This window comes from Ambystoma mexicanum, chromosome 2q (assembly GCF_040938575.1).
Source record: "Ambystoma mexicanum isolate Mex_15411 chromosome 2q, UKY_AmexF1_1, whole genome shotgun sequence".
Classification (NCBI taxonomy): domain Eukaryota; kingdom Metazoa; phylum Chordata; class Amphibia; order Caudata; family Ambystomatidae; genus Ambystoma; species Ambystoma mexicanum.
In genome coordinates this window covers 126921342-126946247 of record NC_090924.1, presented here as the reverse complement: position 1 = coordinate 126946247, position 24906 = coordinate 126921342, and the positions used below count along the sequence as shown (strand labels likewise).

The following is a 24906-nucleotide window of genomic DNA, read 5'->3' as shown; positions in this document are numbered from 1 at the left end:
CATCGACTACTGCTTACCGAGAAAACCAGAGAGTCTGTCCAATGAAAATAACATTGAAAAAACAAAAAAAAGGAGCTCAAGTTAACCACCTTGATTGGGCTCGTCCGGGATTTGAACCCGGGACCTCTCGCACCCAAAGCGAGAATCATACCCCTAGACCAACGAGCCACGGTCCTTTGAGCATTTGACGGAATTGTCCTCAGCGTTTGCACATGCCTTTTCCTGAAGTTTGTTCCTGCCGCTGAAAGCCTTGTCGGTGTATGAGCCAAATGAATGCCCCAGTCGGCACGCTCTGACTGTCTTCACAGGTCTCCTCCTCATCCCGAAGGTTGGTGGCCCATTGACATCAGGGTGGAAGGTGCTTGCGATACACTGTTCCTTCCTTCCTTCCTTCCTTCCTTTATTCCTCTTATGCTGTTTATGTAATAAGAGGGGACGATACACAGAAGAGAGAAAGTGGCCCAACACACTAGACTAGCAGTCTTCTGATCAATCTGCAGCTGGCAAGGTGGGGGAGAGCCTTTATTTTGCACCTGCTGGGATCTGCATTGGCAGAAGCTCTGAGGGCTGGGCCTTTCCTTTTGCCTGTAAAAACAAAAAGCAGCCCTCCTCCCTCCAGCCCTGAGAGCATGGGCGTGACACTGGAAAAAGCAGCATCTCCCCTTTGGTAAAGATGACCATTGCACAGCTGCTCACTCAGAGCTCGATCGTGCTCGATCAGGCGAGATATATTTAGGTCACCAGCAAAGTCTGTTCTCTTTTCTTGCGTAGGGTGAGCATTCACAGAGCCCAGCTTCGTTGACAAGAGTGCAAAAGGTGTATACTAAAAGCTTTCTGCTTTACTTGAGCGCCATGCCCGTTATTATATTTTGGCTGCTCCAAGCAATCTCTGTCCAGCCGATGCAAATTTCCAGCTCAAATTTTCCCAGCACTCAAAAAGTCCCTCCTCCCGCCAGCTCTGCTTTCAGGAAGTTCAGCAGAAGCAGTCCAACTTCTGTTCCCACTTCAGAGGAAAAGCTTTCTCGGGCCAGAGAAAGCCAGGGAATCACTGTACCGGCAAGTGCATTTCTTACAACTGGTAATCCCTCAGAACACAGAAATGAAGAAGCTGTATATGAAAATGTATTATTTCTTTGGTACACTAACCTATGTAACTAATATGGACCATTTCAGAGGACGGAGCGGACCCAACTGTGATCCCAGAGACCCAAATACCCAGCAGTAGGGAAAATAAATCCTCTCTGTGCTCTGCAACATTACATACACAAAATGCAAGCGCGTGCATTTTTTTATTGGCCCCATATACAGAATACATGTGAGGATGCTTGCCTTCCCAGTGTATTTCTCAAGCTCTTGAGAGCATATGCTATTTCCATGGGAACGCAAATAAGTTCATACTTTACATTTGTGTGTGACAAAAGGGGAAAAAAACTATTTTGTGTAAAATGCCAGCAGAGAGTGTTTCTGCCCGGTCTCGAACCGGGGACCTTTCGCGTGTGAGGCGAACGTGATAACCACTACACTACAGAAACAGCTGCTTGCTCACCTTTGTAGGGACTGGGAGAACAGGTGCAAAGGGCAGTGCAAGTGGACCTGCTTAAAGACTAATCAAATGCCTTGCGCCTGAAGCTCACACAATCCAGCCTAAAACATACGTCCTATCAAGCATGCGCACATATACAAGTATGCCAGCTGAGGGCCTATGCAGCGTACAGAGGGAAGGACATATTTCCACTTTGAGATCGGACGGCCAAAACTCACAAGCAAATCAAGGAATGTTACTGAGAGCTAACAGAGAACACAAAGTGCTTGTCGCAAGGACATGGCACGCAAAGAGGTTCAGGAAGTGAATTGTTCATCGACTACTGCTTACCGAGAAAACCAGAGAGTCTGTCCAATGAAAATAACATTGAAAAAACAAAAAAAAGGAGCTCAAGTTAACCACCTTGATTGGGCTCGTCCGGGATTTGAACCCGGGACCTCTCGCACCCAAAGCGAGAATCATACCCCTAGACCAACGAGCCACGGTCCTTTGAGCATTTGACGGAATTGTCCTCAGCGTTTGCACCCCCCTTAGGATTCGAGGCCAAGAATGCCTATTCCTGAAGTTTGTTCCTGCCGCTGAAAGCCTTGTCGGTGTATGAGCCAAATGAATGCCCCAGTCGGCACGCTCTGACTGTCTTCACAGGTCTCCTCCTCATCCCGAAGGTTGGTGGCCCATTGACATCAGGGTGGAAGGTGCTTGCGATACACTGTTCCTTCCTTCCTTCCTTCCTTCCTTTATTCCTCTTATGCTGTTTATGTAATAAGAGGGGACGATACACAGAAGAGAGAAAGTGGCCCAACACACTAGACTAGCAGTCTTCTGATCAATCTGCAGCTGGCAAGGTGGGGGAGAGCCTTTATTTTGCACCTGCTGGGATCTGCATTGGCAGAAGCTCTGAGGGCTGGGCCTTTCCTTTTGCCTGTAAAAACAAAAAGCAGCCCTCCTCCCTCCAGCCCTGAGAGCATGGGCGTGACACTGGAAAAAGCAGCATCTCCCCTTTGGTAAAGATGACCATTGCACAGCTGCTCACTCAGAGCTCGATCGTGCTCGATCAGGCGAGATATATTTAGGTCACCAGCAAAGTCTGTTCTCTTTTCTTGCGTAGGGTGAGCATTCACAGAGCCCAGCTTCGTTGACAAGAGTGCAAAAGGTGTATACTAAAAGCTTTCTGCTTTACTTGAGCGCCATGGCCGTTATTATATTTTGGCTGCTCCAAGCAATCTCTGTCCAGCCGATGCAAATTTCCAGCTCAAATTTTCCCAGCACTCAAAAAGTCCCTCCTCCCTCCAGCTCTGCTTTCAGGAAGTTCAGCAGAAGCAGTCCAACTTCTGTTCCCACTTCAGAGGAAAAGCTTTCTCGGGCCAGAGAAAGCCAGGGAATCACTGTACCGGCAAGTGCATTTCTTACAACTGGTAATCCCTCAGAACACAGAAATGAAGAAGCTGTATATGAAAATGTATTATTTCTTTGGTACACTAACCTATGTAACTAATATGGACCATTTCAGAGGACGGAGCGGACCCAACTGTGATCCCAGAGACCCAAATACCCAGCAGTAGGGAAAATAAATCCTCTCTGTGCTCTGCAACATTACATACACAAAATGCAAGCGCGTGCATTTTTTTATTGGCCCCATATACAGAATACATGTGAGGATGCTTGCCTTCCCAGTGTATTTCTCAAGCTCTTGAGAGCATATGCTATTTCCATGAGAACGCAAATAAGTTCATACTTTACATTTGTGTGTGACAAAAGGGGAAAAAAACTATTTTGTGTAAAATGCCAGCAGAGAGTGTTTCTGCCCGGTCTCGAACCGGGGACCTTTCGCGTGTGAGGCGAACGTGATAACCACTACACTACAGAAACAGCTGCTTGCTCACCTTTGTAGGGACTGGGAGAACAGGTGCAAAGGGCAGTGCAAGTGGACCTGCTTAAAGACTAATCAAATGCCTTGCGCCTGAAGCTCACACAATCCAGCCTAAAACATACGTCCTATCAAGCATGCGCACATATACAAGTATGCCAGCTGAGGGCCTATGCAGCGTACAGAGGGAAGGACATATTTCCACTTTGAGATCGGACGGCCAAAACTCACAAGCAAATCAAGGAATGTTACTGAGAGCTAACAGAGAACACAAAGTGCTTGTCGCAAGGACATGGCACGCAAAGAGGTTCAGGAAGTGAATTGTTCATCGACTACTGCTTACCGAGAAAACCAGAGAGTCTGTCCAATGAAAATAACATTGAAAAAACAAAAAAAAGGAGCTCAAGTTAACCACCTTGATTGGGCTCGTCCGGGATTTGAACCCGGGACCTCTCGCACCCAAAGCGAGAATCATACCCCTAGACCAACGAGCCACGGTCCTTTGAGCATTTGACGGAATTGTCCTCAGCGTTTGCACCCCCCTTAGGATTCGAGGCCAAGAATGCCTTTTCCTGAAGTTTGTTCCTGCCGCTGAAAGCCTTGTCGGTGTATGAGCCAAATGAATGCCCCAGTCGGCACGCTCTGACTGTCTTCACAGGTCTCCTCCTCATCCCGAAGGTTGGTGGCCCATTGACATCAGGGTGGAAGGTGCTTGCGATACACTGTTCCTTCCTTCCTTCCTTCCTTCCTTCCTTTATTCCTCTTATGCTGTTTATGTAATAAGAGGGGACGATACACAGAAGAGAGAAAGTGGCCCAACACACTAGACTAGCAGTCTTCTGATCAATCTGCAGCTGGCAAGGTGGGGGAGAGCCTTTATTTTGCACCTGCTGGGATCTGCATTGGCAGAAGCTCTGAGGGCTGGGCCTTTCCTTTTGCCTGTAAAAACAAAAAGCAGCCCTCCTCCCTCCAGCCCTGAGAGCATGGGCGTGACACTGGAAAAAGCAGCATCTCCCCTTTGGTAAAGATGACCATTGCACAGCTGCTCACTCAGAGCTCGATCGTGCTCGATCAGGCTCGATCAGGCGAGATATATTTAGGTCACCAGCAAAGTCTGTTCTCTTTTCTTGCGTAGGGTGAGCATTCACAGAGCCCAGCTTCGTTGACAAGAGTGCAAAAGGTGTATACTAAAAGCTTTCTGCTTTACTTGAGCGCCATGGCCGTTATTATATTTTGGCTGCTCCAAGCAATCTCTGTCCAGCCGATGCAAATTTCCAGCTCAAATTTTCCCAGCACTCAAAAAGTCCCTCCTCCCGCCAGCTCTGCTTTCAGGAAGTTCAGCAGAAGCAGTCCAACTTCTGTTCCCACTTCAGAGGAAAAGCTTTCTCGGGCCAGAGAAAGCCAGGGAATCACTGTACCGGCAAGTGCATTTCTTACAACTGGTAATCCCTCAGAACACAGAAATGAAGAAGCTGTATATGAAAATGTATTATTTCTTTGGTACACTAACCTATGTAACTAATATGGACCATTTCAGAGGACGGAGCGGACCCAACTGTGATCCCAGAGACCCAAATACCCAGCAGTAGGGAAAATAAATCCTCTCTGTGCTCTGCAACATTACATACACAAAATGCAAGCGCGTGCATTTTTTTATTGGCCCCATATACAGAATACATGTGAGGATGCTTGCCTTCCCAGTGTATTTCTCAAGCTCTTGAGAGCATATGCTATTTCCATGGGAACGCAAATAAGTTCATACTTTACATTTGTGTGTGACAAAAGGGGAAAAAAACTATTTTGTGTAAAATGCCAGCAGAGAGTGTTTCTGCCCGGTCTCGAACCGGGGACCTTTCGCGTGTGAGGCGAACGTGATAACCACTACACTACAGAAACAGCTGCTTGCTCACCTTTGTAGGGACTGGGAGAACAGGTGCAAAGGGCAGTGCAAGTGGACCTGCTTAAAGACTAATCAAATGCCTTGCGCCTGAAGCTCACACAATCCAGCCTAAAACATACGTCCTATCAAGCATGCGCACATATACAAGTATGCCAGCTGAGGGCCTATGCAGCGTACAGAGGGAAGGACATATTTCCACTTTGAGATCGGACGGCCAAAACTCACAAGCAAATCAAGGAATGTTACTGAGAGCTAACAGAGAACACAAAGTGCTTGTCGCAAGGACATGGCACGCAAAGAGGTTCAGGAAGTGAATTGTTCATCGACTACTGCTTACCGAGAAAACCAGAGAGTCTGTCCAATGAAAATAACATTGAAAAAACAAAAAAAAGGAGCTCAAGTTAACCACCTTGATTGGGCTCGTCCGGGATTTGAACCCGGGACCTCTCGCACCCAAAGCGAGAATCATACCCCTAGACCAACGAGCCACGGTCCTTTGAGCATTTGACGGAATTGTCCTCAGCGTTTGCACCCCCCTTAGGATTCGAGGCCAAGAATGCCTATTCCTGAAGTTTGTTCCTGCCGCTGAAAGCCTTGTCGGTGTATGAGCCAAATGAATGCCCCAGTCGGCACGCTCTGACTGTCTTCACAGGTCTCCTCCTCATCCCGAAGGTTGGTGGCCCATTGACATCAGGGTGGAAGGTGCTTGCGATACACTGTTCCTTCCTTCCTTCCTTCCTTCCTTTATTCCTCTTATGCTGTTTATGTAATAAGAGGGGACGATACACAGAAGAGAGAAAGTGGCCCAACACACTAGACTAGCAGTCTTCTGATCAATCTGCAGCTGGCAAGGTGGGGGAGAGCCTTTATTTTGCACCTGCTGGGATCTGCATTGGCAGAAGCTCTGAGGGCTGGGCCTTTCCTTTTGCCTGTAAAAACAAAAAGCAGCCCTCCTCCCTCCAGCCCTGAGAGCATGGGCGTGACACTGGAAAAAGCAGCATCTCCCCTTTGGTAAAGATGACCATTGCACAGCTGCTCACTCAGAGCTCGATCGTGCTCGATCAGGCGAGATATATTTAGGTCACCAGCAAAGTCTGTTCTCTTTTCTTGCGTAGGGTGAGCATTCACAGAGCCCAGCTTCGTTGACAAGAGTGCAAAAGGTGTATACTAAAAGCTTTCTGCTTTACTTGAGCGCCATGGCCGTTATTATATTTTGGCTGCTCCAAGCAATCTCTGTCCAGCCGATGCAAATTTCCAGCTCAAATTTTCCCAGCACTCAAAAAGTCCCTCCTCCCTCCAGCTCTGCTTTCAGGAAGTTCAGCAGAAGCAGTCCAACTTCTGTTCCCACTTCAGAGGAAAAGCTTTCTCGGGCCAGAGAAAGCCAGGGAATCACTGTACCGGCAAGTGCATTTCTTACAACTGGTAATCCCTCAGAACACAGAAATGAAGAAGCTGTATATGAAAATGTATTATTTCTTTGGTACACTAACCTATGTAACTAATATGGACCATTTCAGAGGACGGAGCGGACCCAACTGTGATCCCAGAGACCCAAATACCCAGCAGTAGGGAAAATAAATCCTCTCTGTGCTCTGCAACATTACATACACAAAATGCAAGCGCGTGCATTTTTTTATTGGCCCCATATACAGAATACATGTGAGGATGCTTGCCTTCCCAGTGTATTTCTCAAGCTCTTGAGAGCATATGCTATTTCCATGAGAACGCAAATAAGTTCATACTTTACATTTGTGTGTGACAAAAGGGGAAAAAAACTATTTTGTGTAAAATGCCAGCAGAGAGTGTTTCTGCCCGGTCTCGAACCGGGGACCTTTCGCGTGTGAGGCGACCGTGATAACCACTACACTACAGAAACAGCTGCTTGCTCACCTTTGTAGGGACTGGGAGAACAGGTGCAAAGGGCAGTGCAAGTGGACCTGCTTAAAGACTAATCAAATGCCTTGCGCCTGAAGCTCACACAATCCAGCCTAAAACATACGTCCTATCAAGCATGCGCACATATACAAGTATGCCAGCTGAGGGCCTATGCAGCGTACAGAGGGAAGGACATATTTCCACTTTGAGATCGGACGGCCAAAACTCACAAGCAAATCAAGGAATGTTACTGAGAGCTAACAGAGAACACAAAGTGCTTGTCGCAAGGACATGGCACGCAAAGAGGTTCAGGAAGTGAATTGTTCATCGACTACTGCTTACCGAGAAAACCAGAGAGTCTGTCCAATGAAAATAACATTGAAAAAACAAAAAAAAGGAGCTCAAGTTAACCACCTTGATTGGGCTCGTCCGGGATTTGAACCCGGGACCTCTCGCACCCAAAGCGAGAATCATACCCCTAGACCAACGAGCCACGGTCCTTTGAGCATTTGACGGAATTGTCCTCAGCGTTTGCACCCCCCTTAGGATTCGAGGCCAAGAATGCCTTTTCCTGAAGTTTGTTCCTGCCGCTGAAAGCCTTGTCGGTGTATGAGCCAAATGAATGCCCCAGTCGGCACGCTCTGACTGTCTTCACAGGTCTCCTCCTCATCCCGAAGGTTGGTGGCCCATTGACATCAGGGTGGAAGGTGCTTGCGATACACTGTTCCTTCCTTCCTTCCTTCCTTCCTTCCTTTATTCCTCTTATGCTGTTTATGTAATAAGAGGGGACGATACACAGAAGAGAGAAAGTGGCCCAACACACTAGACTAGCAGTCTTCTGATCAATCTGCAGCTGGCAAGGTGGGGGAGAGCCTTTATTTTGCACCTGCTGGGATCTGCATTGGCAGAAGCTCTGAGGGCTGGGCCTTTCCTTTTGCCTGTAAAAACAAAAAGCAGCCCTCCTCCCTCCAGCCCTGAGAGCATGGGCGTGACACTGGAAAAAGCAGCATCTCCCCTTTGGTAAAGATGACCATTGCACAGCTGCTCACTCAGAGCTCGATCGTGCTCGATCAGGCGAGATATATTTAGGTCACCAGCAAAGTCTGTTCTCTTTTCTTGCGTAGGGTGAGCATTCACAGAGCCCAGCTTCGTTGACAAGAGTGCAAAAGGTGTATACTAAAAGCTTTCTGCTTTACTTGAGCGCCATGGCCGTTATTATATTTTGGCTGCTCCAAGCAATCTCTGTCCAGCCGATGCAAATTTCCAGCTCAAATTTTCCCAGCACTCAAAAAGTCCCTCCTCCCGCCAGCTCTGCTTTCAGGAAGTTCAGCAGAAGCAGTCCAACTTCTGTTCCCACTTCAGAGGAAAAGCTTTCTCGGGCCAGAGAAAGCCAGGGAATCACTGTACCGGCAAGTGCATTTCTTACAACTGGTAATCCCTCAGAACACAGAAATGAAGAAGCTGTATATGAAAATGTATTATTTCTTTGGTACACTAACCTATGTAACTAATATGGACCATTTCAGAGGACGGAGCGGACCCAACTGTGATCCCAGAGACCCAAATACCCAGCAGTAGGGAAAATAAATCCTCTCTGTGCTCTGCAACATTACATACACAAAATGCAAGCGCGTGCATTTTTTTATTGGCCCCATATACAGAATACATGTGAGGATGCTTGCCTTCCCAGTGTATTTCTCAAGCTCTTGAGAGCATATGCTATTTCCATGGGAACGCAAATAAGTTCATACTTTACATTTGTGTGTGACAAAAGGGGAAAAAAACTATTTTGTGTAAAATGCCAGCAGAGAGTGTTTCTGCCCGGTCTCGAACCGGGGACCTTTCGCGTGTGAGGCGAACGTGATAACCACTACACTACAGAAACAGCTGCTTGCTCACCTTTGTAGGGACTGGGAGAACAGGTGCAAAGGGCAGTGCAAGTGGACCTGCTTAAAGACTAATCAAATGCCTTGCGCCTGAAGCTCACACAATCCAGCCTAAAACATACGTCCTATCAAGCATGCGCACATATACAAGTATGCCAGCTGAGGGCCTATGCAGCGTACAGAGGGAAGGACATATTTCCACTTTGAGATCGGACGGCCAAAACTCACAAGCAAATCAAGGAATGTTACTGAGAGCTAACAGAGAACACAAAGTGCTTGTCGCAAGGACATGGCACGCAAAGAGGTTCAGGAAGTGAATTGTTCATCGACTACTGCTTACCGAGAAAACCAGAGAGTCTGTCCAATGAAAATAACATTGAAAAAACAAAAAAAAGGAGCTCAAGTTAACCACCTTGATTGGGCTCGTCCGGGATTTGAACCCGGGACCTCTCGCACCCAAAGCGAGAATCATACCCCTAGACCAACGAGCCACGGTCCTTTGAGCATTTGACGGAATTGTCCTCAGCGTTTGCACCCCCCTTAGGATTCGAGGCCAAGAATGCCTATTCCTGAAGTTTGTTCCTGCCGCTGAAAGCCTTGTCGGTGTATGAGCCAAATGAATGCCCCAGTCGGCACGCTCTGACTGTCTTCACAGGTCTCCTCCTCATCCCGAAGGTTGGTGGCCCATTGACATCAGGGTGGAAGGTGCTTGCGATACACTGTTCCTTCCTTCCTTCCTTCCTTCCTTTATTCCTCTTATGCTGTTTATGTAATAAGAGGGGACGATACACAGAAGAGAGAAAGTGGCCCAACACACTAGACTAGCAGTCTTCTGATCAATCTGCAGCTGGCAAGGTGGGGGAGAGCCTTTATTTTGCACCTGCTGGGATCTGCATTGGCAGAAGCTCTGAGGGCTGGGCCTTTCCTTTTGCCTGTAAAAACAAAAAGCAGCCCTCCTCCCTCCAGCCCTGAGAGCATGGGCGTGACACTGGAAAAAGCAGCATCTCCCCTTTGGTAAAGATGACCATTGCACAGCTGCTCACTCAGAGCTCGATCGTGCTCGATCAGGCGAGATATATTTAGGTCACCAGCAAAGTCTGTTCTCTTTTCTTGCGTAGGGTGAGCATTCACAGAGCCCAGCTTCGTTGACAAGAGTGCAAAAGGTGTATACTAAAAGCTTTCTGCTTTACTTGAGCGCCATGGCCGTTATTATATTTTGGCTGCTCCAAGCAATCTCTGTCCAGCCGATGCAAATTTCCAGCTCAAATTTTCCCAGCACTCAAAAAGTCCCTCCTCCCTCCAGCTCTGCTTTCAGGAAGTTCAGCAGAAGCAGTCCAACTTCTGTTCCCACTTCAGAGGAAAAGCTTTCTCGGGCCAGAGAAAGCCAGGGAATCACTGTACCGGCAAGTGCATTTCTTACAACTGGTAATCCCTCAGAACACAGAAATGAAGAAGCTGTATATGAAAATGTATTATTTCTTTGGTACACTAACCTATGTAACTAATATGGACCATTTCAGAGGACGGAGCGGACCCAACTGTGATCCCAGAGACCCAAATACCCAGCAGTAGGGAAAATAAATCCTCTCTGTGCTCTGCAACATTACATACACAAAATGCAAGCGCGTGCATTTTTTTATTGGCCCCATATACAGAATACATGTGAGGATGCTTGCCTTCCCAGTGTATTTCTCAAGCTCTTGAGAGCATATGCTATTTCCATGAGAACGCAAATAAGTTCATACTTTACATTTGTGTGTGACAAAAGGGGAAAAAAACTATTTTGTGTAAAATGCCAGCAGAGAGTGTTTCTGCCCGGTCTCGAACCGGGGACCTTTCGCGTGTGAGGCGACCGTGATAACCACTACACTACAGAAACAGCTGCTTGCTCACCTTTGTAGGGACTGGGAGAACAGGTGCAAAGGGCAGTGCAAGTGGACCTGCTTAAAGACTAATCAAATGCCTTGCGCCTGAAGCTCACACAATCCAGCCTAAAACATACGTCCTATCAAGCATGCGCACATATACAAGTATGCCAGCTGAGGGCCTATGCAGCGTACAGAGGGAAGGACATATTTCCACTTTGAGATCGGACGGCCAAAACTCACAAGCAAATCAAGGAATGTTACTGAGAGCTAACAGAGAACACAAAGTGCTTGTCGCAAGGACATGGCACGCAAAGAGGTTCAGGAAGTGAATTGTTCATCGACTACTGCTTACCGAGAAAACCAGAGAGTCTGTCCAATGAAAATAACATTGAAAAAACAAAAAAAAGGAGCTCAAGTTAACCACCTTGATTGGGCTCGTCCGGGATTTGAACCCGGGACCTCTCGCACCCAAAGCGAGAATCATACCCCTAGACCAACGAGCCACGGTCCTTTGAGCATTTGACGGAATTGTCCTCAGCGTTTGCACCCCCCTTAGGATTCGAGGCCAAGAATGCCTTTTCCTGAAGTTTGTTCCTGCCGCTGAAAGCCTTGTCGGTGTATGAGCCAAATGAATGCCCCAGTCGGCACGCTCTGACTGTCTTCACAGGTCTCCTCCTCATCCCGAAGGTTGGTGGCCCATTGACATCAGGGTGGAAGGTGCTTGCGATACACTGTTCCTTCCTTCCTTCCTTCCTTCCTTCCTTTATTCCTCTTATGCTGTTTATGTAATAAGAGGGGACGATACACAGAAGAGAGAAAGTGGCCCAACACACTAGACTAGCAGTCTTCTGATCAATCTGCAGCTGGCAAGGTGGGGGAGAGCCTTTATTTTGCACCTGCTGGGATCTGCATTGGCAGAAGCTCTGAGGGCTGGGCCTTTCCTTTTGCCTGTAAAAACAAAAAGCAGCCCTCCTCCCTCCAGCCCTGAGAGCATGGGCGTGACACTGGAAAAAGCAGCATCTCCCCTTTGGTAAAGATGACCATTGCACAGCTGCTCACTCAGAGCTCGATCGTGCTCGATCAGGCGAGATATATTTAGGTCACCAGCAAAGTCTGTTCTCTTTTCTTGCGTAGGGTGAGCATTCACAGAGCCCAGCTTCGTTGACAAGAGTGCAAAAGGTGTATACTAAAAGCTTTCTGCTTTACTTGAGCGCCATGGCCGTTATTATATTTTGGCTGCTCCAAGCAATCTCTGTCCAGCCGATGCAAATTTCCAGCTCAAATTTTCCCAGCACTCAAAAAGTCCCTCCTCCCTCCAGCTCTGCTTTCAGGAAGTTCAGCAGAAGCAGTCCAACTTCTGTTCCCACTTCAGAGGAAAAGCTTTCTCGGGCCAGAGAAAGCCAGGGAATCACTGTACCGGCAAGTGCATTTCTTACAACTGGTAATCCCTCAGAACACAGAAATGAAGAAGCTGTATATGAAAATGTATTATTTCTTTGGTACACTAACCTATGTAACTAATATGGACCATTTCAGAGGACGGAGCGGACCCAACTGTGATCCCAGAGACCCAAATACCCAGCAGTAGGGAAAATAAATCCTCTCTGTGCTCTGCAACATTACATACACAAAATGCAAGCGCGTGCATTTTTTTATTGGCCCCATATACAGAATACATGTGAGGATGCTTGCCTTCCCAGTGTATTTCTCAAGCTCTTGAGAGCATATGCTATTTCCATGAGAACGCAAATAAGTTCATACTTTACATTTGTGTGTGACAAAAGGGGAAAAAAACTATTTTGTGTAAAATGCCAGCAGAGAGTGTTTCTGCCCGGTCTCGAACCGGGGACCTTTCGCGTGTGAGGCGAACGGGATAACCACTACACTACAGAAACAGCTGCTTGCTCACCTTTGTAGGGACTGGGAGAACAGGTGCAAAGGGCAGTGCAAGTGGACCTGCTTAAAGACTAATCAAATGCCTTGCGCCTGAAGCTCACACAATCCAGCCTAAAACATACGTCCTATCAAGCATGCGCACATATACAAGTATGCCAGCTGAGGGCCTATGCAGCGTACAGAGGGAAGGACATATTTCCACTTTGAGATCGGACGGCCAAAACTCACAAGCAAATCAAGGAATGTTACTGAGAGCTAACAGAGAACACAAAGTGCTTGTCGCAAGGACATGGCACGCAAAGAGGTTCAGGAAGTGAATTGTTCATCGACTACTGCTTACCGAGAAAACCAGAGAGTCTGTCCAATGAAAATAACATTGAAAAAACAAAAAAAAGGAGCTCAAGTTAACCACCTTGATTGGGCTCGTCCGGGATTTGAACCCGGGACCTCTCGCACCCAAAGCGAGAATCATACCCCTAGACCAACGAGCCACGGTCCTTTGAGCATTTGACGGAATTGTCCTCAGCGTTTGCACCCCCCTTAGGATTCGAGGCCAAGAATGCCTTTTCCTGAAGTTTGTTCCTGCCGCTGAAAGCCTTGTCGGTGTATGAGCCAAATGAATGCCCCAGTCGGCACGCTCTGACTGTCTTCACAGGTCTCCTCCTCATCCCGAAGGTTGGTGGCCCATTGACATCAGGGTGGAAGGTGCTTGCGATACACTGTTCCTTCCTTCCTTCCTTCCTTCCTTCCTTTATTCCTCTTATGCTGTTTATGTAATAAGAGGGGACGATACACAGAAGAGAGAAAGTGGCCCAACACACTAGACTAGCAGTCTTCTGATCAATCTGCAGCTGGCAAGGTGGGGGAGAGCCTTTATTTTGCACCTGCTGGGATCTGCATTGGCAGAAGCTCTGAGGGCTGGGCCTTTCCTTTTGCCTGTAAAAACAAAAAGCAGCCCTCCTCCCTCCAGCCCTGAGAGCATGGGCGTGACACTGGAAAAAGCAGCATCTCCCCTTTGGTAAAGATGACCATTGCACAGCTGCTCACTCAGAGCTCGATCGTGCTCGATCAGGCTCGATCAGGCGAGATATATTTAGGTCACCAGCAAAGTCTGTTCTCTTTTCTTGCGTAGGGTGAGCATTCACAGAGCCCAGCTTCGTTGACAAGAGTGCAAAAGGTGTATACTAAAAGCTTTCTGCTTTACTTGAGCGCCATGGCCGTTATTATATTTTGGCTGCTCCAAGCAATCTCTGTCCAGCCGATGCAAATTTCCAGCTCAAATTTTCCCAGCACTCAAAAAGTCCCTCCTCCCGCCAGCTCTGCTTTCAGGAAGTTCAGCAGAAGCAGTCCAACTTCTGTTCCCACTTCAGAGGAAAAGCTTTCTCGGGCCAGAGAAAGCCAGGGAATCACTGTACCGGCAAGTGCATTTCTTACAACTGGTAATCCCTCAGAACACAGAAATGAAGAAGCTGTATATGAAAATGTATTATTTCTTTGGTACACTAACCTATGTAACTAATATGGACCATTTCAGAGGACGGAGCGGACCCAACTGTGATCCCAGAGACCCAAATACCCAGCAGTAGGGAAAATAAATCCTCTCTGTGCTCTGCAACATTACATACACAAAATGCAAGCGCGTGCATTTTTTTATTGGCCCCATATACAGAATACATGTGAGGATGCTTGCCTTCCCAGTGTATTTCTCAAGCTCTTGAGAGCATATGCTATTTCCATGGGAACGCAAATAAGTTCATACTTTACATTTGTGTGTGACAAAAGGGGAAAAAAACTATTTTGTGTAAAATGCCAGCAGAGAGTGTTTCTGCCCGGTCTCGAACCGGGGACCTTTCGCGTGTGAGGCGAACGTGATAACCACTACACTACAGAAACAGCTGCTTGCTCACCTTTGTAGGGACTGGGAGAACAGGTGCAAAGGGCAGTGCAAGTGGACCTGCTTAAAGACTAATCAAATGCCTTGCGCCTGAAGCTCACACAATCCAGCCTAAAACATACGTCCTATCAAGCATGCGCACATATACAAGTATGCCAGCTGAGGGCCTATGCAGCGTACAGAGGGAAGGACATATTTCCACTTTGAGATCGGACGGCCAAAACTCACAAGCAAATCAAGGAATGTTACTGAGAGCTAACAGAGAACACAAAGTGCTTGTCGCAAGGACATGGCACGCAAAGAGGTTCAGGAAGTGAATTGTTCATCGACTACTGCTTACCGAGAAAACCAGAGAGTCTGTCCAATGAAAATAACATTGAAAAAACAAAAAAAAGGAGCTCAAGTTAACCACCTTGATTGGGCTCGTCCGGGATTTGAACCCGGGACCTCTCGCACCCAAAGCGAGAATCATACCCCTAGACCAACGAGCCACGGTCCTTTGAGCATTTGACGGAATTGTCCTCAGCGTTTGCACCCCCCTTAGGATTCGAGGCCAAGAATGCCTATTCCTGAAGTTTGTTCCTGCCGCTGAAAGCCTTGTCGGTGTATGAGCCAAATGAATGCCCCAGTCGGCACGCTCTGACTGTCTTCACAGGTCTCCTCCTCATCCCGAAGGTTGGTGGCCCATTGACATCAGGGTGGAAGGTGCTTGCGATACACTGTTCCTTCCTTCCTTCCTTCCTTCCTTTATTCCTCTTATGCTGTTTATGTAATAAGAGGGGACGATACACAGAAGAGAGAAAGTGGCCCAACACACTAGACTAGCAGTCTTCTGATCAATCTGCAGCTGGCAAGGTGGGGGAGAGCCTTTATTTTGCACCTGCTGGGATCTGCATTGGCAGAAGCTCTGAGGGCTGGGCCTTTCCTTTTGCCTGTAAAAACAAAAAGCAGCCCTCCACCCTCCAGCCCTGAGAGCATGGGCGTGACACTGGAAAAAGCAGCATCTCCCCTTTGGTAAAGATGACCATTGCACAGCTGCTCACTCAGAGCTCGATCGTGCTCGATCAGGCGAGATATATTTAGGTCACCAGCAAAGTCTGTTCTCTTTTCTTGCGTAGGGTGAGCATTCACAGAGCCCAGCTTCGTTGACAAGAGTGCAAAAGGTGTATACTAAAAGCTTTCTGCTTTACTTGAGCGCCATGGCCGTTATTATATTTTGGCTGCTCCAAGCAATCTCTGTCCAGCCGATGCAAATTTCCAGCTCAAATTTTCCCAGCACTCAAAAAGTCCCTCCTCCCTCCAGCTCTGCTTTCAGGAAGTTCAGCAGAAGCAGTCCAACTTCTGTTCCCACTTCAGAGGAAAAGCTTTCTCGGGCCAGAGAAAGCCAGGGAATCACTGTACCGGCAAGTGCATTTCTTACAACTGGTAATCCCTCAGAACACAGAAATGAAGAAGCTGTATATGAAAATGTATTATTTCTTTGGTACACTAACCTATGTAACTAATATGGACCATTTCAGAGGACGGAGCGGACCCAACTGTGATCCCAGAGACCCAAATACCCAGCAGTAGGGAAAATAAATCCTCTCTGTGCTCTGCAACATTACATACACAAAATGCAAGCGCGTGCATTTTTTTATTGGCCCCATATACAGAATACATGTGAGGATGCTTGCCTTCCCAGTGTATTTCTCAAGCTCTTGAGAGCATATGCTATTTCCATGAGAACGCAAATAAGTTCATACTTTACATTTGTGTGTGACAAAAGGGGAAAAAAACTATTTTGTGTAAAATGCCAGCAGAGAGTGTTTCTGCCCGGTCTCGAACCGGGGACCTTTCGCGTGTGAGGCGACCGTGATAACCACTACACTACAGAAACAGCTGCTTGCTCACCTTTGTAGGGACTGGGAGAACAGGTGCAAAGGGCAGTGCAAGTGGACCTGCTTAAAGACTAATCAAATGCCTTGCGCCTGAAGCTCACACAATCCAGCCTAAAACATACGTCCTATCAAGCATGCGCACATATACAAGTATGCCAGCTGAGGGCCTATGCAGCGTACAGAGGGAAGGACATATTTCCACTTTGAGATCGGACGGCCAAAACTCACAAGCAAATCAAGGAATGTTACTGAGAGCTAACAGAGAACACAAAGTGCTTGTCGCAAGGACATGGCACGCAAAGAGGTTCAGGAAGTGAATTGTTCATCGACTACTGCTTACCGAGAAAACCAGAGAGTCTGTCCAATGAAAATAACATTGAAAAAACAAAAAAAAGGAGCTCAAGTTAACCACCTTGATTGGGCTCGTCCGGGATTTGAACCCGGGACCTCTCGCACCCAAAGCGAGAATCATACCCCTAGACCAACGAGCCACGGTCCTTTGAGCATTTGACGGAATTGTCCTCAGCGTTTGCACCCCCCTTAGGATTCGAGGCCAAGAATGCCTTTTCCTGAAGTTTGTTCCTGCCGCTGAAAGCCTTGTCGGTGTATGAGCCAAATGAATGCCCCAGTCGGCACGCTCTGACTGTCTTCACAGGTCTCCTCCTCATCCCGAAGGTTGGTGGCCCATTGACATCAGGGTGGAAGGTGCTTGCGATACACTGTTCCTTCCTTCCTTCCTTCCTTCCTTCCTTTATTCCTCTTATGCTGTTTATGTAATAAGAGGGGACGATACACAGAAGAGAGAAAGTGGCCCAACACACTAGACTAGCAGTCTTCTGATCAATCTGCAGCTGGCAAGGTGGGGGAGAGCCTTTATTTTGCACCTGCTGGGATCTGCATTGGCAGAAGCTCTGAGGGCTGGGCCTTTCCTTTTGCCTGTAAAAACAAAAAGCAGCCCTCCTCCCTCCAGCCCTGAGAGCATGGGCGTGACACTGGAAAAAGCAGCATCTCCCCTTTGGTAAAGATGACCATTGCACAGCTGCTCACTCAGAGCTCGATCGTGCTCGATCAGGCGAGATATATTTAGGTCACCAGCAAAGTCTGTTCTCTTTTCTTGCGTAGGGTGAGCATTCACAGAGCCCAGCTTCGTTGACAAGAGTGCAAAAGGTGTATACTAAAAGCTTTCTGCTTTACTTGAGCGCCATGGCCGTTATTATATTTTGGCTGCTCCAAGCAATCTCTGTCCAGCCGATGCAAATTTCCAGCTCAAATTTTCCCAGCACTCAAAAAGTCCCTCCTCCCTCCAGCTCTGCTTTCAGGAAGTTCAGCAGAAGCAGTCCAACTTCTGTTCCCACTTCAGAGGAAAAGCTTTCTCGGGCCAGAGAAAGCCAGGGAATCACTGTACCGGCAAGTGCATTTCTTACAACTGGTAATCCCTCAGAACACAGAAATGAAGAAGCTGTATATGAAAATGTATTATTTCTTTGGTACACTAACCTATGTAACTAATATGGACCATTTCAGAGGACGGAGCGGACCCAACTGTGATCCCAGAGACCCAAATACCCAGCAGTAGGGAAAATAAATCCTCTCTGTGCTCTGCAACATTACATACACAAAATGCAAGCGCGTGCATTTTTTTATTGGCCCCATATACAGAATACATGTGAGGATGCTTGCCTTCCCAGTGTATTTCTCAAGCTCTTGAGAGCATATGCTATTTCCATGAGAACGCAAATAAGTTCATACTTTACATTTGTGTGTGACAAAAGGGGAAAAAAACTATTTTGTGTAAAATGCCAGCAGAGAGTGTTTCTGCCCGGTCTCGAACCGGGGACCTTTCGCGTGTGAGGCGAACGTGATAACCACTACACTACAGAAACAGCTGCTTGCTCACCTTTGTAGGGACTGGGAGAACAGGTGCAAAGGGCAGTGCAAGTGGACCTGCTTAAAGACTAATCAAATGCCTTGCGCCTGAAGCTCACACAATCCAGCCTAAAACATACGTCCTATCAAGCATGCGCACATATACAAGTATGCCAGCTGAGGGCCTATGCAGCGTACAGAGGGAAGGACATATTTCCACTTTGAGATCGGACGGCCAAAACTCACAAGCAAATCAAGGAATGTTACTGAGAGCTAACAGAGAACACAAAGTGCTTGTCGCAAGGACATGGCACGCAAAGAGGTTCAGGAAGTGAATTGTTCATCGACTACTGCTTACCGAGAAAACCAGAGAGTCTGTCCAATGAAAATAACATTGAAAAAACAAAAAAAAGGAGCTCAAGTTAACCACCTTGATTGGGCTCGTCCGGGATTTGAACCCGGGACCTCTCGCACCCAAAGCGAGAATCATACCCCTAGACCAACGAGCCACGGTCCTTTGAGCATTTGACGGAATTGTCCTCAGCGTTTGCACCCCCCTTAGGATTCGAGGCCAAGAATGCCTTTTCCTGAAGTTTGTTCCTGCCGCTGAAAGCCTTGTCGGTGTATGAGCCAAATGAATGCCCCAGTCGGCACGCTCTGACTGTCTTCACAGGTCTCCTCCTCATCCCGAAGGTTGGTGGCCCATTGACATCAGGGTGGAAGGTGCTTGCGATACACTGTTCCTTCCTTCCTTCCTTCCTTCCTTCCTTTATTCCTCTTATGCTGTTTATGTAATAAGAGGGGACGATACACAGAAGAGAGAAAGTGGCCCAACACACTAGACTAGCAGTCTTCTGATCAATCTGCAGCTGGCAAGGTGGGGGAGAGCCTTTATTTTGCACCTGCTGGGATCTGCATTGGCAGAAGCTCTGAGGGCTGGGCCTTTCCTTTTGCCTGTAAAAACAAAAAGCAGCCCTCCTCCCTCCAGCCCTGAGAGCATGGGCGTGACACTGGAAAAAGCAGCATCTCCCCTTTGGTAAAGATGACCATTGCACAGCTGCTCACTCAGAGCTCGATCGTGCTCGATCAGGCTCGATCAGGCGAGATATATTTAGGTCACCAGCAAAGTCTGTTCTCTTTTCTTGCGTAGGGTGAGCATTCACAGAGCCCAGCTTCGTTGACAAGAGTGCAAAAGGTGTATACTAAAAGCTTTCTGCTTTACTTGAGCGCCATGGCCGTTATTATATTTTGGCTGCTCCAAGCAATCTCTGTCCAGCCGATGCAAATTTCCAGCTCAAATTTTCCCAGCACTCAAAAAGTCCCTCCTCCCGCCAGCTCTGCTTTCAGGAAGTTCAGCAGAAGCAGTCCAACTTCTGTTCCCACTTCAGAGGAAAAGCTTTCTCGGGCCAGAGAAAGCCAGGGAATCACTGTACCGGCAAGTGCATTTCTTACAACTGGTAATCCCTCAGAACACAGAAATGAAGAAGCTGTATATGAAAATGTATTATTTCTTTGGTACACTAACCTATGTAACTAATATGGACCATTTCAGAGGACGGAGCGGACCCAACTGTGATCCCAGAGACCCAAATACCCAGCAGTAGGGAAAATAAATCCTCTCTGTGCTCTGCAACATTACATACACAAAATGCAAGCGCGTGCATTTTTTTATTGGCCCCATATACAGAATACATGTGAGGATGCTTGCCTTCCCAGTGTATTTCTCAAGCTCTTGAGAGCATATGCTATTTCCATGGGAACGCAAATAAGTTCATACTTTACATTTGTGTGTGACAAAAGGGGAAAAAAACTATTTTGTGTAAAATGCCAGCAGAGAGTGTTTCTGCCCGGTCTCGAACCGGGGACCTTTCGCGTGTGAGGCGAACGTGATAACCACTACACTACAGAAACAGCTGCTTGCTCACCTTTGTAGGGACTGGGAGAACAGGTGCAAAGGGCAGTGCAAGTGGACCTGCTTAAAGACTAATCAAATGCCTTGCGCCTGAAGCTCACACAATCCAGCCTAAAACATACGTCCTATCAAGCATGCGCACATATACAAGTATGCCAGCTGAGGGCCTATGCAGCGTACAGAGGGAAGGACATATTTCCACTTTGAGATCGGACGGCCAAAACTCACAAGCAAATCAAGGAATGTTACTGAGAGCTAACAGAGAACACAAAGTGCTTGTCGCAAGGACATGGCACGCAAAGAGGTTCAGGAAGTGAATTGTTCATCGACTACTGCTTACCGAGAAAACCAGAGAGTCTGTCCAATGAAAATAACATTGAAAAAACAAAAAAAAGGAGCTCAAGTTAACCACCTTGATTGGGCTCGTCCGGGATTTGAACCCGGGACCTCTCGCACCCAAAGCGAGAATCATACCCCTAGACCAACGAGCCACGGTCCTTTGAGCATTTGACGGAATTGTCCTCAGCGTTTGCACCCCCCTTAGGATTCGAGGCCAAGAATGCCTATTCCTGAAGTTTGTTCCTGCCGCTGAAAGCCTTGTCGGTGTATGAGCCAAATGAATGCCCCAGTCGGCACGCTCTGACTGTCTTCACAGGTCTCCTCCTCATCCCGAAGGTTGGTGGCCCATTGACATCAGGGTGGAAGGTGCTTGCGATACACTGTTCCTTCCTTCCTTCCTTCCTTCCTTTATTCCTCTTATGCTGTTTATGTAATAAGAGGGGACGATACACAGAAGAGAGAAAGTGGCCCAACACACTAGACTAGCAGTCTTCTGATCAATCTGCAGCTGGCAAGGTGGGGGAGAGCCTTTATTTTGCACCTGCTGGGATCTGCATTGGCAGAAGCTCTGAGGGCTGGGCCTTTCCTTTTGCCTGTAAAAACAAAAAGCAGCCCTCCTCCCTCCAGCCCTGAGAGCATGGGCGTGACACTGGAAAAAGCAGCATCTCCCCTTTGGTAAAGATGACCATTGCACAGCTGCTCACTCAGAGCTCGATCGTGCTCGATCAGGCGAGATATATTTAGGTCACCAGCAAAGTCTGTTCTCTTTTCTTGCGTAGGGTGAGCATTCACAGAGCCCAGCTTCGTTGACAAGAGTGCAAAAGGTGTATACTAAAAGCTTTCTGCTTTACTTGAGCGCCATGGCCGTTATTATATTTTGGCTGCTCCAAGCAATCTCTGTCCAGCCGATGCAAATTTCCAGCTCAAATTTTCCCAGCACTCAAAAAGTCCCTCCTCCCTCCAGCTCTGCTTTCAGGAAGTTCAGCAGAAGCAGTCCAACTTCTGTTCCCACTTCAGAGGAAAAGCTTTCTCGGGCCAGAGAAAGCCAGGGAATCACTGTACCGGCAAGTGCATTTCTTACAACTGGTAATCCCTCAGAACACAGAAATGAAGAAGCTGTATATGAAAATGTATTATTTCTTTGGTACACTAACCTATGTAACTAATATGGACCATTTCAGAGGACGGAGCGGACCCAACTGTGATCCCAGAGACCCAAATACCCAGCAGTAGGGAAAATAAATCCTCTCTGTGCTCTGCAACATTACATACACAAAATGCAAGCGCGTGCATTTTTTTATTGGCCCCATATACAGAATACATGTGAGGATGCTTGCCTTCCCAGTGTATTTCTCAAGCTCTTGAGAGCATATGCTATTTCCATGAGAACGCAAATAAGTTCATACTTTACATTTGTGTGTGACAAAAGGGGAAAAAAACTATTTTGTGTAAAATGCCAGCAGAGAGTGTTTCTGCCCGGTCTCGAACCGGGGACCTTTCGCGTGTGAGGCGACCGTGATAACCACTACACTACAGAAACAGCTGCTTGCTCACCTTTGTAGGGACTGGGAGAACAGGTGCAAAGGGCAGTGCAAGTGGACCTGCTTAAAGACTAATCAAATGCCTTGCGCCTGAAGCTCACACAATCCAGCCTAAAACATACGTCCTATCAAGCATGCGCACATATACAAGTATGCCAGCTGAGGGCCTATGCAGCGTACAGAGGGAAGGACATATTTCCACTTTGAGATCGGACGGCCAAAACTCACAAGCAAATCAAGGAATGTTACTGAGAGCTAACAGAGAACACAAAGTGCTTGTCGCAAGGACATGGCACGCAAAGAGGTTCAGGAAGTGAATTGTTCATCGACTACTGCTTACCGAGAAAACCAGAGAGTCTGTCCAATGAAAATAACATTGAAAAAACAAAAAAAAGGAGCTCAAGTTAACCACCTTGATTGGGCTCGTCCGGGATTTGAACCCGGGACCTCTCGCACCCAAAGCGAGAATCATACCCCTAGACCAACGAGCCACGGTCCTTTGAGCATTTGACGGAATTGTCCTCAGCGTTTGCACCCCCCTTAGGATTCGAGGCCAAGAATGCCTTTTCCTGAAGTTTGTTCCTGCCGCTGAAAGCCTTGTCGGTGTATGAGCCAAATGAATGCCCCAGTCGGCACGCTCTGACTGTCTTCACAGGTCTCCTCCTCATCCCGAAGGTTGGTGGCCCATTGACATCAGGGTGGAAGGTGCTTGCGATACACTGTTCCTTCCTTCCTTCCTTCCTTCCTTCCTTTATTCCTCTTATGCTGTTTATGTAATAAGAGGGGACGATACACAGAAGAGAGAAAGTGGCCCAACACACTAGACTAGCAGTCTTCTGATCAATCTGCAGCTGGCAAGGTGGGGGAGAGCCTTTATTTTGCACCTGCTGGGATCTGCATTGGCAGAAGCTCTGAGGGCTGGGCCTTTCCTTTTGCCTGTAAAAACAAAAAGCAGCCCTCCTCCCTCCAGCCCTGAGAGCATGGGCGTGACACTGGAAAAAGCAGCATCTCCCCTTTGGTAAAGATGACCATTGCACAGCTGCTCACTCAGAGCTCGATCGTGCTCGATCAGGCTCGATCAGGCGAGATATATTTAGGTCACCAGCAAAGTCTGTTCTCTTTTCTTGCGTAGGGTGAGCATTCACAGAGCCCAGCTTCGTTGACAAGAGTGCAAAAGGTGTATACTAAAAGCTTTCTGCTTTACTTGAGCGCCATGCCCGTTATTATATTTTGGCTGCTCCAAGCAATCTCTGTCCAGCCGATGCAAATTTCCAGCTCAAATTTTCCCAGCACTCAAAAAGTCCCTCCTCCCGCCAGCTCTGCTTTCAGGAAGTTCAGCAGAAGCAGTCCAACTTCTGTTCCCACTTCAGAGGAAAAGCTTTCTCGGGCCAGAGAAAGCCAGGGAATCACTGTACCGGCAAGTGCATTTCTTACAACTGGTAATCCCTCAGAACACAGAAATGAAGAAGCTGTATATGAAAATGTATTATTTCTTTGGTACACTAACCTATGTAACTAATATGGACCATTTCAGAGGACGGAGCGGACCCAACTGTGATCCCAGAGACCCAAATACCCAGCAGTAGGGAAAATAAATCCTCTCTGTGCTCTGCAACATTACATACACAAAATGCAAGCGCGTGCATTTTTTTATTGGCCCCATATACAGAATACATGTGAGGATGCTTGCCTTCCCAGTGTATTTCTCAAGCTCTTGAGAGCATATGCTATTTCCATGGGAACGCAAATAAGTTCATACTTTACATTTGTGTGTGACAAAAGGGGAAAAAAACTATTTTGTGTAAAATGCCAGCAGAGAGTGTTTCTGCCCGGTCTCGAACCGGTGACCTTTCGCGTGTGCGTGATAACCACTACACTACAGAAACAGCTGCTTGCTCACCTTTGTAGGGACTGGGAGAACAGGTGCAAAGGGCAGTGCAAGTGGACCTGCTTAAAGACTAATCAAATGCCTTGCGCCTGAAGCTCACACAATCCAGCCTAAAACATACGTCCTATCAAGCATGCGCACATATACAAGTATGCCAGCTGAGGGCCTATGCAGCGTACAGAGGGAAGGACATATTTCCACTTTGAGATCGGACGGCCAAAACTCACAAGCAAATCAAGGAATGTTACTGAGAGCTAACAGAGAACACAAAGTGCTTGTCGCAAGGACATGGCACGCAAAGAGGTTCAGGAAGTGAATTGTTCATCGACTACTGCTTACCGAGAAAACCAGAGAGTCTGTCCAATGAAAATAACATTGAAAAAACAAAAAAAAGGAGCTCAAGTTAACCACCTTGATTGGGCTCGTCCGGGATTTGAACCCGGGACCTCTCGCACCCAAAGCGAGAATCATACCCCTAGACCAACGAGCCACGGTCCTTTGAGCATTTGACGGAATTGTCCTCAGCGTTTGCACCCCCCTTAGGATTCGAGGCCAAGAATGCCTATTCCTGAAGTTTGTTCCTGCCGCTGAAAGCCTTGTCGGTGTATGAGCCAAATGAATGCCCCAGTCGGCACGCTCTGACTGTCTTCACAGGTCTCCTCCTCATCCCGAAGGTTGGTGGCCCATTGACATCAGGGTGGAAGGTGCTTGCGATACACTGTTCCTTCCTTCCTTCCTTCCTTCCTTTATT

At 47.5% G+C, this 24906-nt stretch overlaps 21 non-coding genes across 21 annotated transcripts; all 21 read right to left on the bottom strand.

Annotated features, from left to right (window-relative positions):
* Positions 1–96: 96 nt before the first annotated feature.
* TRNAP-UGG (transfer RNA proline (anticodon UGG)) lies at positions 97–168 on the bottom strand. Its single transcript has one exon. It is a non-coding gene; the product is annotated as a tRNA-Pro (tRNA).
* Positions 169–1459: 1291 nt separating this feature from the next.
* Positions 1460–1532, bottom strand: TRNAV-CAC (transfer RNA valine (anticodon CAC)). The gene has a single exon. It is a non-coding gene; the product is annotated as a tRNA-Val (tRNA).
* Positions 1533–1952: 420 nt separating this feature from the next.
* TRNAP-UGG (transfer RNA proline (anticodon UGG)) lies at positions 1953–2024 on the bottom strand. Its single transcript has one exon. It is a non-coding gene; the product is annotated as a tRNA-Pro (tRNA).
* Positions 2025–3339: 1315 nt separating this feature from the next.
* Positions 3340–3412, bottom strand: TRNAV-CAC (transfer RNA valine (anticodon CAC)). Its single transcript has one exon. It is a non-coding gene; the product is annotated as a tRNA-Val (tRNA).
* Positions 3413–3832: 420 nt separating this feature from the next.
* On the bottom strand, positions 3833–3904 carry TRNAP-UGG (transfer RNA proline (anticodon UGG)). The gene has a single exon. It is a non-coding gene; the product is annotated as a tRNA-Pro (tRNA).
* A 1329-nt stretch (positions 3905–5233) lies between these two features.
* On the bottom strand, positions 5234–5306 carry TRNAV-CAC (transfer RNA valine (anticodon CAC)). Its single transcript has one exon. It is a non-coding gene; the product is annotated as a tRNA-Val (tRNA).
* A 420-nt stretch (positions 5307–5726) lies between these two features.
* On the bottom strand, positions 5727–5798 carry TRNAP-UGG (transfer RNA proline (anticodon UGG)). The gene has a single exon. It is a non-coding gene; the product is annotated as a tRNA-Pro (tRNA).
* Positions 5799–7606: 1808 nt separating this feature from the next.
* TRNAP-UGG (transfer RNA proline (anticodon UGG)) lies at positions 7607–7678 on the bottom strand. Its single transcript has one exon. It is a non-coding gene; the product is annotated as a tRNA-Pro (tRNA).
* Positions 7679–8997: 1319 nt separating this feature from the next.
* Positions 8998–9070, bottom strand: TRNAV-CAC (transfer RNA valine (anticodon CAC)). Its single transcript has one exon. It is a non-coding gene; the product is annotated as a tRNA-Val (tRNA).
* A 420-nt stretch (positions 9071–9490) lies between these two features.
* TRNAP-UGG (transfer RNA proline (anticodon UGG)) lies at positions 9491–9562 on the bottom strand. Its single transcript has one exon. It is a non-coding gene; the product is annotated as a tRNA-Pro (tRNA).
* A 1808-nt stretch (positions 9563–11370) lies between these two features.
* On the bottom strand, positions 11371–11442 carry TRNAP-UGG (transfer RNA proline (anticodon UGG)). Its single transcript has one exon. It is a non-coding gene; the product is annotated as a tRNA-Pro (tRNA).
* A 1812-nt stretch (positions 11443–13254) lies between these two features.
* TRNAP-UGG (transfer RNA proline (anticodon UGG)) lies at positions 13255–13326 on the bottom strand. Its single transcript has one exon. It is a non-coding gene; the product is annotated as a tRNA-Pro (tRNA).
* Positions 13327–14655: 1329 nt separating this feature from the next.
* TRNAV-CAC (transfer RNA valine (anticodon CAC)) lies at positions 14656–14728 on the bottom strand. Its single transcript has one exon. It is a non-coding gene; the product is annotated as a tRNA-Val (tRNA).
* A 420-nt stretch (positions 14729–15148) lies between these two features.
* On the bottom strand, positions 15149–15220 carry TRNAP-UGG (transfer RNA proline (anticodon UGG)). The gene has a single exon. It is a non-coding gene; the product is annotated as a tRNA-Pro (tRNA).
* Positions 15221–17028: 1808 nt separating this feature from the next.
* TRNAP-UGG (transfer RNA proline (anticodon UGG)) lies at positions 17029–17100 on the bottom strand. Its single transcript has one exon. It is a non-coding gene; the product is annotated as a tRNA-Pro (tRNA).
* Positions 17101–18419: 1319 nt separating this feature from the next.
* TRNAV-CAC (transfer RNA valine (anticodon CAC)) lies at positions 18420–18492 on the bottom strand. Its single transcript has one exon. It is a non-coding gene; the product is annotated as a tRNA-Val (tRNA).
* Positions 18493–18912: 420 nt separating this feature from the next.
* On the bottom strand, positions 18913–18984 carry TRNAP-UGG (transfer RNA proline (anticodon UGG)). Its single transcript has one exon. It is a non-coding gene; the product is annotated as a tRNA-Pro (tRNA).
* A 1329-nt stretch (positions 18985–20313) lies between these two features.
* On the bottom strand, positions 20314–20386 carry TRNAV-CAC (transfer RNA valine (anticodon CAC)). Its single transcript has one exon. It is a non-coding gene; the product is annotated as a tRNA-Val (tRNA).
* Positions 20387–20806: 420 nt separating this feature from the next.
* On the bottom strand, positions 20807–20878 carry TRNAP-UGG (transfer RNA proline (anticodon UGG)). The gene has a single exon. It is a non-coding gene; the product is annotated as a tRNA-Pro (tRNA).
* Positions 20879–22686: 1808 nt separating this feature from the next.
* On the bottom strand, positions 22687–22758 carry TRNAP-UGG (transfer RNA proline (anticodon UGG)). The gene has a single exon. It is a non-coding gene; the product is annotated as a tRNA-Pro (tRNA).
* A 1815-nt stretch (positions 22759–24573) lies between these two features.
* Positions 24574–24645, bottom strand: TRNAP-UGG (transfer RNA proline (anticodon UGG)). Its single transcript has one exon. It is a non-coding gene; the product is annotated as a tRNA-Pro (tRNA).
* Between the last annotated feature and the right edge of the window lie 261 nt (positions 24646–24906).